Consider the following 10,781-nt stretch of genomic DNA (forward strand, 5'->3'; position numbering starts at 1 on the left):
CACAGAGATTTTATTCATTCAATTTAACTGACACAGGGTAAGGTTAACAATATAGAACAGATCTTAATTCCACTAGTAACTTAACATGGAAGTTATAGATTCAAAGATACATATCAGAAACAAAGAAAATACATTTAAAAAGTGGGGGGTGGGAGGAAACAAACAAACCCCAAACACCATAAAACCAAAGCAATCCAAGAGCTAGAGATGTAAGAGCAGGAGGAGAATTACTGAAAATCAAGCAATGTAAAAACTCCTAAGAGACACCACCCTTTCTAGGGTGTGAAATTAACCAAGTCAAAAGTTGATAACAATTAACATCAGTGGACTTCAATTCCACTTCACACTATGGACCTTGAAAATCCTCAATTTACCTGTGCTGCAGAAGTCCACAAGCCTACATGGACTGAAATAATCACCTGCAATTCCCAGTGAAAAGGGACACCATGTAATGGTGATTGTTTCTTTGACTGTCTTCAGTAGCTTGCAAACAGTGAGTACTTACTATTTGCTATCACCTGTATTTTCTTTTAAACTGCAAGCCAGAAATTATTTTTCTTTCTAGTTTTCTGACAAAACCTCACTTTCCTCAGGTAGGGACTGGTCACTCTGTCGCCAGTCACTCTTTAAAGGAAATTAAAATAGGAAGTATTTTAAATAAAATAAAAGGGAAAGACTGAACCTCTATTGAAAAGCTTCACCACTTCAGATATATCCACTTGGAAGTTATTACAGTGTTTTATTTCCAGCTTTAGTCTTCCAGAAGATTCAGAAATATTCTTCCCTACAGGGCTTTAGAAGGAACTGAACATAAACACCAATGTATCATCATCTTCCTTTCTGTCTACTTCAGGAGCTGCACTTTGAGATTACCCCAAATATATCTCAGTTTCTCAGCCATTTGTTGCTGGGTGATCAACTATATAGGTACAGCAGCTCTGTCAGGTGCTGCAGCGTCTCTTTTTTTAATCTGTTTATCTGTCCTTTCCTTCCCACAGTGTGTTCTTCTACACCTTCACTGTTTTTATAACATGATTTCAAAAAAAATGGGTTTTTTTCCTATTTAAAATACATATGCTGTGCAAAAAAATTCAGATTTGGGGGAAAAAATGAAGATTGGCAGATTTCATGCATGACTTCAGGTTTTATTTATTATTTCAATTTTTTTTTCCTTATACAGTGAATTCTCATAATATACCAGCATTTGTCATAAATCAAACAAACTGAAAAAAATTTATCTGAGTATGAAAGAAAACAGTTGTGCTCAGTGTTTAGGTAAACAGCAGCCACATCATATGAAGTTTGCCAGTAAGAAAAAACAAGGATCCTGGGCCAATAATTCAATTCCCACTTCAGTCCCCTCACACAAAGAGCTCAGTACAATGTCTTTCCAGGCCACCACACCCCAGAGGAAAGAAGGAAACACAACCCACATCAGCAGTAAGCAACATCTGCTGGTACCAGTCTGATCCATTATATTAACTGTACTACTTTCTGCAGCTTGTCATTTCTACTCTCTACAAAGCCATTCATTGAGGCCTGCAGTTGAAATGTAATTATCTACTCCAAATGTTATTTCAAATCAATAAATTGATCACAACTGCTCACGTACCTGATGGAGGAATGGGAACTCAGAGCACTTGGTGTGATCCCAGTTGACAAGGTGGCCTCTCTGCAACCAGCACACTGGGGACCTGCAAAACAAGAGCCTGTGTGTCAGAAGTTGCATGTGTTTTACAAAATACAAGGGAAAAACTTTCTAACCGTGCCTTTGAGAAGGACAAAAGAGACTCTAGCTCATTAACTATGCTAAACCCACTGGATTGAAACCTAATAGAGAAAATCCTGGCAAGGTGGGACTGTAAAGGATGGTGCATGAAACCCCAGCTTGGCTCCTGGAGTCATCAGAATGAGAACACCCACCAATGGCAGCAGGAGCAGAGCAAGAGGGAGACATCACATTCGAAACTGGTGGGATCATGTTCTTCACTCTCAATGAGATTTAAGCCCCTTTCTCCCATAGGCACTTCTGAACATCACACATAGCATGCTTCCACTTAGGCATATGTTCAAGCACTTCATTAGAACAGGGCAGCATTATCAGCTTCTTTGCATAGTCTGAATCCTATTAAACACTGGATCAGATATGAGCACTTCATCCCATTAAACACTGGATCAGATACAAGCACTTTATGGACTTGAGACTCAAAAAACCAGAATATATAATGTATAAATCCAATACTGGGTTGGGGGATGAAGTTCATTGAAAAACAAAATACAAGAAACTGAAAAGAAAAATTAAAAATCAGCTTTCTAATATCAAAATATTTTCATAAAACACAGAGCACTGGAATCTGTATTGTGTACTATTTTGGTTTTTAAGGAAGTTATAATTCTGATCTTTTTTTGTATAACCACAGAAAATAATTTTTCATTTATAGCTTTAAAAGAAAGCAGAGCTCTCCCCAAAATATCATGCACACAGAAATTGAAAAGAGTTTATTAAATTTAAAAAAAAAAAGAACCCCATCAGTAGAACAGCAAAAGGCATCATTATATATAAAATAATGAAGTAACTACATATTTTACTGGGCAAGACAGGGCAGATGTAAAATTAAACCTTCATCTCAGATCAGGTTGCCCACATGATGTCCTGTATAAAAACTTAACTTCACAGAATCTCAGCCTGGTTGAGGTTGGAAGGGAGCCCTGGAGGACATCTGATCCAACTGTCTGGTTCAAGCAGAGGCACTCAGAGCCAGTTGCCCAGAATTGTATCAGACAGCTTTTAAATATCTCCAACCACAAGGCTGCACAACCTCTCTAGGCAGCCTGTGCCAGCACTCAGTCACCCTCACAGCAAGAGTATTTTCCTGATGTTCAGACAAAACTTCCTCTGTTTCAGTCTGTGCTTCTGTTCCTGTCACTGGGCACCACTGAAAAGAGCCTCACTCCAATCTTCTTTGTACCCTCCCTTCAACTATTTATATAGAATGATAAGATTCCCCCTGAGTCTTCTCCTCTAAAAGCTGAATAGTCCCAGCTCTCTCATCTCAGCCCTTCTCCATCACTCATCTCTGTGGCACTTCACTTCCATCATGATAAGACTCACATACAAATGCACACTGCTGCCAGGAGCCCAGAGAACTTGAGAAGAAATTATTAAGCAGGTGCTATGGCTCTATTCATGCTTCTCATCCCCACCACCCCGATTACGGACTGGCTGAAAGGCTTTCAAGGGAAGGCTTTTAAGTGAAGAATGTTAAAAGTAGAGTAAGTGTTTTTATGCCAATACAATGACTTCCATAGTTATTAAGGCAGAATTAGTATACTTGGAGTAACAGAAATCATCAGGAATGGACAACTAAGAGTCCAGTTTAATCCTCAAAGACAAGATGCTTTAAGACCTAACAGCCTGACTGAAACCAATGATATCAGAGAGAGATCTAACTCTTCCAAAAGGCCTGCAAGGCGTTTGATGCTTCTTTTACCAGTAGGCTTTCCCTGCTTTTGGTTCAAAGTCATCCAAAAGGGTGAACTTCAAACACCTGTTTCAAGTGAAGAGTATGACACTGGAGGATGCCCTTCATTCAACCAGACTGACTCCATAGGAACAAACACAGATGTTCAGCACTCCTATCTTCTACTTCATGAGTTAAAAAAAAAAAAAAAACAACCACAAAACCAAACCTGTGTGGTCTAATTACTGAATAAATGAAACAGATTAAATAGATTAGACAGTCAGAAGAAATAAGGCCATTCCTTCCCATTTAACCACACACTCAGTACAGGAGATGTACCAATAATTGCATAAATTAAGCAATTCAAGTACAGCACTAGAAGATCTTTCAGGAAAGAAGTGATTCTAGATGAGAAAGGACACTATGAACTACTTATTGCATCAATGTGTTCTTACCCACTTCTGAACACTTCTGCTGCCTAGAACAGAATTACTGTTGTCAGGCACAGCACCTGAAGTGCCATCCAAGGTACAAAATCTGCTCTCCCTCATGATGTCTTTTATCCAAATTGCATCCATACCACATGAACAGATTATTCACAACTGGGAAAATGCATCCAAAGTCTATTTCCCAGCAGCTTTTAAGAGTGAACTTTATAGAAGTGAGGCATGAATGGAGATTATCTTGGGAGAGTGTTATGCAGTAAAAAGGGCCTCACTGGGACAAATGTGTCTTTATTTTTGTTTCCAGCTTATTAGAAAGAAGAGACTCCCATATTTGTCCCATTTTCAAATACTAAAAGAAACAAAACCAACATAAATTTGAGTAAACTTACAGGTGGAGGAATTGTTTCTACAATGTTTCTGCTTTGTTTCTGAGCCAAGAAAGTGCTTGTATGTCTTCTGTATACTTGATCTAGCTTGATTTATAGCATTAGAGAATTTGCTTGACCTAATGAACTCTCAGAGATCTCCACAACTTTAACTCTTTTGCTATAAATCCTTCTGTGTTTTAGCACCATGACCTACCTATAAAATCACAACTGACCAGACACATAGCCCAGAAGTAAATTCTGAACTTTTGCCTGAAGCCAAGGAGAAGCTCTGTTGCCCACCTAATGAAACATATCTATGGGAAACAATGCTAAAATCTAAAACATAATTAATTATAAAATTATGATAAATAAATGAATAGAACAGGAATCATTATTAAAATCTAAAATAGATTTCTTCCCTTTTCATTAATCTTTTTGTTTTATGAACTTAATTTTTTCATGCCTGACAGAAAACTAGATAACAAGGAATGCCAACATCCATTTTTTTGAAAGTGCTTAATACCATACTGACCCCATCAAAACCACTGATCACAAAGTTCTTCTTTTAACTTTTTCATTTAACTTTCAAAGGATAAAAACATTGAGGTCTCTTTGTTGTCATAATCCAGAAGCTCTGCTAGCCCAAGACTGCGGCTGTTGAATTTTCACTGAGGTTAATTCACGTTATTGCACAGAACAAGCTCAAGGCCAATGCAACTTCAGGCTTACTTGGCATCAATCACACTGTGACTTTTCAAACTCTTGCTACAGAAGCTCCCTTCAACAAAAAATTAAGCTTCTGAGCTTGTGATTATGTATTCAGCCTAACAAGTCATAGTTAAAGCAAAAAGGGGTATAACGTCAAAAAAATGTTTCTGTCCCCTTCTTTGCTTGGTGTTCATTTAAATTCTGCCTGTCCTGGAAGGAGGAAAGTGCTGTAGATGTTTTGAAAGATTAAATCAGAGTTTATTCAATAGCACTGCAATCAATACTTTCTTTAATCAAATAAAATAATATCTTAGGAACATATATAGTGGATTATTTTGTATGAAAGTTTCAATAGCATTCTTAAAAATGCATACCCAGTGCTGACACTGAAATATATCCAGCCATCTTAGAATAATAAGTAATTACTTTGAAAGCCTCATACAAAGGCAAATTCTTTGCTCTTCTGCAGCCACTCCAACTGATATAAGGAGCTCAGTTTTCAGGGGGAAGAAAAAAAGTATCACCAACACAAACCAGATATCTGAAGGGCAGTGGCAGTATGGCTAATGTTAAACAGATTAAATTAAATTAATTATATTTTCATCATGTCCTAAGTGCAACAAACAGGGCAGTCTATTTCCTGGGAGGGAAGACATTTCTAGCTCAAGACCTCCCTGCCTTGGTACACAAGGTTCTGCCTTGGCTGAAATTTGGGATTAAGTGCAGGTCCGAATCAGTTGCCGAGAACAGCCAGGCAACTGAAAGGAGTGGGAAACTCTCCAAATGCAGATTAGAAAATACCTGAACGCCAGCCGTGTGAGCCACAGTCCTTGCCCTTGCAGCTGGAGAGAAGCTCTAATGAGCACAATCTTTGCAGGTGTGTCTCACCTGTGAGTGTGTTTTTAAGCAAGGAGGATCACATCACACACAGACACATCTGACACAACAGCCATTCATTACCTCCTCATCTCCCCTGATGTGTGACACTCCTTACCAAAAGAAATCTTGTCAGAAAACAACTTTTTCAAAAACAGTGGCAAAGACTGAGGGCTCTGTTTTTCACCAAGACTCAAAATAAGTACAATTTCCAGTCCTTTGTGAAACATTTCTTTTCAGCATTATTAATTGCTTTGTCTTCATTTCAAGGGAGAAACTATTGACAAAATGCTTTACGATCAATGAAGAATTACTAATTCTGACATTTATGTGGAAAAAGTGACTATCAAAAGAGTTATTTTGGTGTAAGAATTTGACAGTTCATTGGCAACACCCCACCCCAGCCCTGCTGTGTCCATGGAAGCGCCCTGATGGTGCTGTCTGATGCCTTAAGACAGCATCATCTATAATACCTTCTACCAAAAGGCACTTTAAAGCCTGGGGTATCAAAATCAACTGAATCTGGAATTTCTCAATGCATGGCCTCCTGTAGCTGATTTTTGCCTTCTCTATATATCCTCACCTCACTACTTGCAGAGATCCTAAGGGATCATATTTCTCTGCTCTGCATCTCCTGAAGCAACAGAGCAGAAAGAGAAAAGGACTGAATTGTCTTTCTTTCTTTCCCTTGACAGAAATATCTCTACTCCTGACAGGCTGCACTGTAGCAGAATGCTGCAATCAACTATTTGATAAGAGAAGGCAGGAATGATGAGCTTCCCAGCCTCCCAAATCCAACACAGACTCTAAATATGTTATTCCTTGCACTGCATATTAGCTTGGCACAGAAATTTTTTGTGTCAATGCTGTATACAGATTGTTCACAAGTAAATAAGATTAGAGCCGAGGCTGGGAAAGCTCATTCCCCAAATAATAAATTCCAGCAGCTCAAACAGAGATCAGTGCCATGGAGAATAGGACAGTACTGATTGACAAGAAGTCACCCAGCTTCACCCTCGAGCAACTCATGTAGCTGAGGTATTCCAGAGAATAAATCCATATTTGATCTTCTCATATTTTCTCATCAGATATAATTTAGCAACAAGTATGCCTAAACTGTCCAGAAGACAGCAGAGTCCTGAGGAAAACAAAATCTTACATCAGGCTTCTGACGGTTGCAGGACCAGATACAGAAATTAGACTTCAAGGAAATGAGGATATTACTCCTGTCCTCAGAGATCCAGCAGACTTCAGAAAAATGACAAGGGCCTTTCACAATGCTTTCAACTTCAGCATGTGAAATCAGAAAGATTACAAAATGTCAAGGCAATTCAATCTTTTGCTTTTGCTTACAAAAAGCAAGCCATTTATCTAAAGCACACTTGAGGGGCTTTGATCTTATCTTATTCTTAGGAGACATTTAAAATAACAGGACATGGAAAGTAAATTCTGCACTCCAGCATATGAGTTCAGAGAGCAGGGACAGTTATGCAGGTGAGAATAAGGAGGAAATTAGTGTAGGATCACACCTGCCCTCCTCCCTAGCTTCCACTGACAACTGAACTATTGTGGTTCATCCCTAACAGCACCAGTGGCAAGGACAAAATTACCAGGAATTCACTGATTGTCAGTCCCCCAGTATCCAGCACTGCTGCTGGCAGCAGTTTTCAGGGAATTCCTCACATACAAGGCACTGAAATGGAAGAGTTCTGATGATTTCTGCTCGTGCCTATGGACACCTCTGGCTGGGCTCTGTTTAGCAAGATTGGTGATCAAGACTTCACCCTGTCCCAGCTATGTCTGCTTCAGTTTGGCTTTCTTTGCTCTGGGACAAGACAGAAGCATTTAAAACACAGAAAATTTCAACCCAGGGATGAAAGCATATTTTTCAATGGTCTTCCAGTACCATGCTAGAGATGAACACATTCTTTCCTGTGAAGACACAACACTCAAAAACAATGAAGTAAATTCAAATAAATAAGGTTTCATAATTTTCCTGACTTTCATAAAGTTTTTCCAGTTTCAGACTGACATTTCAGGTGTTAAAAAATAAAAATAAAAGAATGAGGGGAAAAAAATTCTCTGCCAAGAAGAACCAAAGTCCTGGTAAGTGAGAAGATACTCATCTCACGAATAACACATGTATGTGCTATGGAGCTGTAATGAATCTCAAACCCTTGGGCCTTGCATTGTTCACATAATCTTGTGCCTGGCTCTCTACCCCCCTGACCCAACCTTGGATCTGCCTCATCTCCAAGCACTGGATCACTGCCCCTTGAGCCATGGACACTGCTGGGTCACTTCAGGCAATGACACAACCTCGTCTGTATATTCAAGTTTTCTAAGCCTTAAAAGCTCCTTGAGGAAAACAAAAAAAAAAGCCTCCTTCCTCCCAGCTCTAACTATAACCTGTCATACAACCTTAGAGGAGAATAAAAAGCTTTCAGCACAAGTCTAATATGCAGCTACGCATACTGCAAGATGATCCCTTTTCAGTTGAGCTGTTGAGTAGCAATATTTTCCAGTGATTTCTTCTTTGCCACAAACTAAATCATTGAAAATTCTGCAACCAACCCCCTGCAGCTAAATTGCCCACTTACCTTTCTCTATTATCGAATTTGCATTAATTACATTCAGCTTAATGGAAGCAATTATTTAATTAGTACAAACTGGTGGTCATGTACATATTCCTGTTGAAATATTTTGGGTTTGACAGACCAATTACCTGCTGAATTGCACAGCACCTGATCACAAAGTTATTAAAAGTTCAACAGAAAACTCTCTAGACAGTACGCAGCTTTTGCTTTCAAAAAGTCATGATGCCAGAGGAATGAAACTCAGAGAGTTGACATATCCAGCTTTGAAACACTCATCCTTCCATTAAATGAGTTTAACTGGTTCAGAAATCAGTAAATTATTCCCCACCATTATTAATATGTGACTGCTACTGATATGTACATTGTAGGGGACAGGCTGAGAACCCCACTTCACTAAGAGCTGAATACTCATGCCCATGCAGCATTTTAACAAGTCTAGCATCTGGATGGCATCTACAAAAGACAGGAGGAAGAAGGCTGGCCTATGTGTCCTTTTTGAATTTAAGACACTTCAGGTACTTGCTTAAGGATACTTCACTGAAGTTAATGAATTTTGTCCTGGGATTATTTTAAATAATGCCTTTAAGTGTACATTTCTCCCACCTTGTAAAGACAACTATGCCTGGAAAGTTTATGGAGACAGAGACAGTTTAAAAACATCCTCTTGAAAAACAGCTACCTCATGTGACGAACACAGACAACACTGAAAAGCTGAGACTTTATCCAGCTGGAATTCAGATTGCCACCAAAGAGAATGCCACCAAAGGGATCACATAGGATTGGTCCAAAAAAATGTACTTCAAATGTGAAGGTTCTCATGGAAAGGCTAAGACATTTACCAAAAGCCTCTGCTGGCCTCCAGAGAATTTATAACCAGATCACAAGACACAGCCGTAACCTATTTACAAGCAGAAGAAATCCACATGTGATGCTGAAGCTCCCACCACCCTCCCACAAGGACGGATCACAGCACACAATGTGCAGAGCTGCTATGGGCCTCCCAAGGGACTGAGAAACCTAAGGCAAATACACCTAGACCTCATTTTTTAGAGGGCTGCAAGTCAGCTGAGGATGAAATGAGAAGGGACTGGTGAAGTTTAAAAGACCAATTCATGGGTCTTGCTCTGCAAAGCAACTGCTCACACCTCACTGGTAATTTCTCATTAGCACTGAGTGTTTGCTCTCTGGGAGCACTCCGTCATTCTGCACCACACATGAAAGTCCCAGTCCAATATCAAAGGGCTACCTGTCCTTCTTTTTCTCCTACTCCGATTAAAATTATTTCCAGGAATTAGCAGGCCCTCACCTATTTGTTTTAAACAGTGACTTCTTTACATTCTAACTAAAATTATAGAAATATATGAAGCTTAAGTGCCATTCTGCACAGAGAGTGCTAAAAAATTAAAATCTTTTTCTTCATTGGAATGAGTCCAAAATATTGTCATGCCAACTGTGGTTCTAAAGATGCAGGCAAGATAAACTGAACAACATAATCTACACTTTAACAAACTAGAGATATATCCAACTCCTCTATAACTGACTAACAAATCATTGACAATCAGAGAAATTAAGGTGAGAATACGGAAATTTCTTCTCTCACTTCCTATCACCTTCACCAGCACATCATCTAATGATCCCAGCTTTTCATTTTACAGGATATTAAAAAAAAGGAAAGGTAGACAATTCAAAATTTATGAGGAGCCAAGCGACCTTACTGAGTGCCACCTTTCTTGTTTCATTCCTCATGCCACAGGCATAAATTAGGTTTGCAGTCTCCCTCACTTAACAACCCTATGTATCTTGCATTCATGTCTCCCTGTCTACTAGCTTTTAATACCATTTACCAACATTCATTTCTTCTCAGCTGCCTTTCTCCCTCCAGGGTTCTCTGTACAGCTATAAGAGAACTCAGGAAAATACATTTTCTACTGTTTATATTCCCAGCTCCTCAGGGCAAGGCGCTGCACTCACCCCTCCTTAGGCAGAAGAGGACCAGGCGGGACACTTTCCACTACAGGCTAAAAAGGCTGCTATTTAAACTTGGATGCTTACAGAAGTGACTTGCTGGCACCACCAGCGGCTTAGAAGCAAAAAATGAAAGGGTAGTCAAAGCCAAGTTTTTTTTCCTGTACAGGAGAACTGTACACAGGAATCAGGCCAGAAGGGTTGGGGTTTAAGATATAATGACAGTATAAAAATGTGAAAGAGCTTTTTCTTGGCAGATATTTGTTTCTCATTTCCTGGGTTTTCTGTATATGTTCCACAGCATTTAAATCTAGCTGTTGAAGCCTCAAAAACACAAAGGTACCTAATACAATAGTCCAA

The 10,781-nt window shown here is 39.2% G+C and overlaps 1 protein-coding gene across 4 annotated transcripts in view; it reads right to left on the reverse strand.

The window, feature by feature from the left end:
- Positions 1–10,781, reverse strand: part of TSPAN4 (tetraspanin 4) — a 417,482-nt gene that overhangs the window by 267,636 nt on the left and 139,065 nt on the right. For 3 of the 4 annotated variants that reach the window (XM_030275480.4, XM_072929804.1, XM_072929806.1), the window contains one exon: positions 1,613–1,694. The gene's annotated coding sequence lies outside the window, so the exon portion shown is untranslated. Of the gene's footprint in view, positions 1–1,612; positions 1,695–10,781 lie in introns of those variants that run through there. The other variant, XM_030275481.4, reaches the window with a different exon arrangement.

The sequence above is a fragment of the Taeniopygia guttata genome, chromosome 5 (assembly GCF_048771995.1).
Source record: "Taeniopygia guttata chromosome 5, bTaeGut7.mat, whole genome shotgun sequence".
In the NCBI taxonomy this organism is placed as follows: domain Eukaryota; kingdom Metazoa; phylum Chordata; class Aves; order Passeriformes; family Estrildidae; genus Taeniopygia; species Taeniopygia guttata.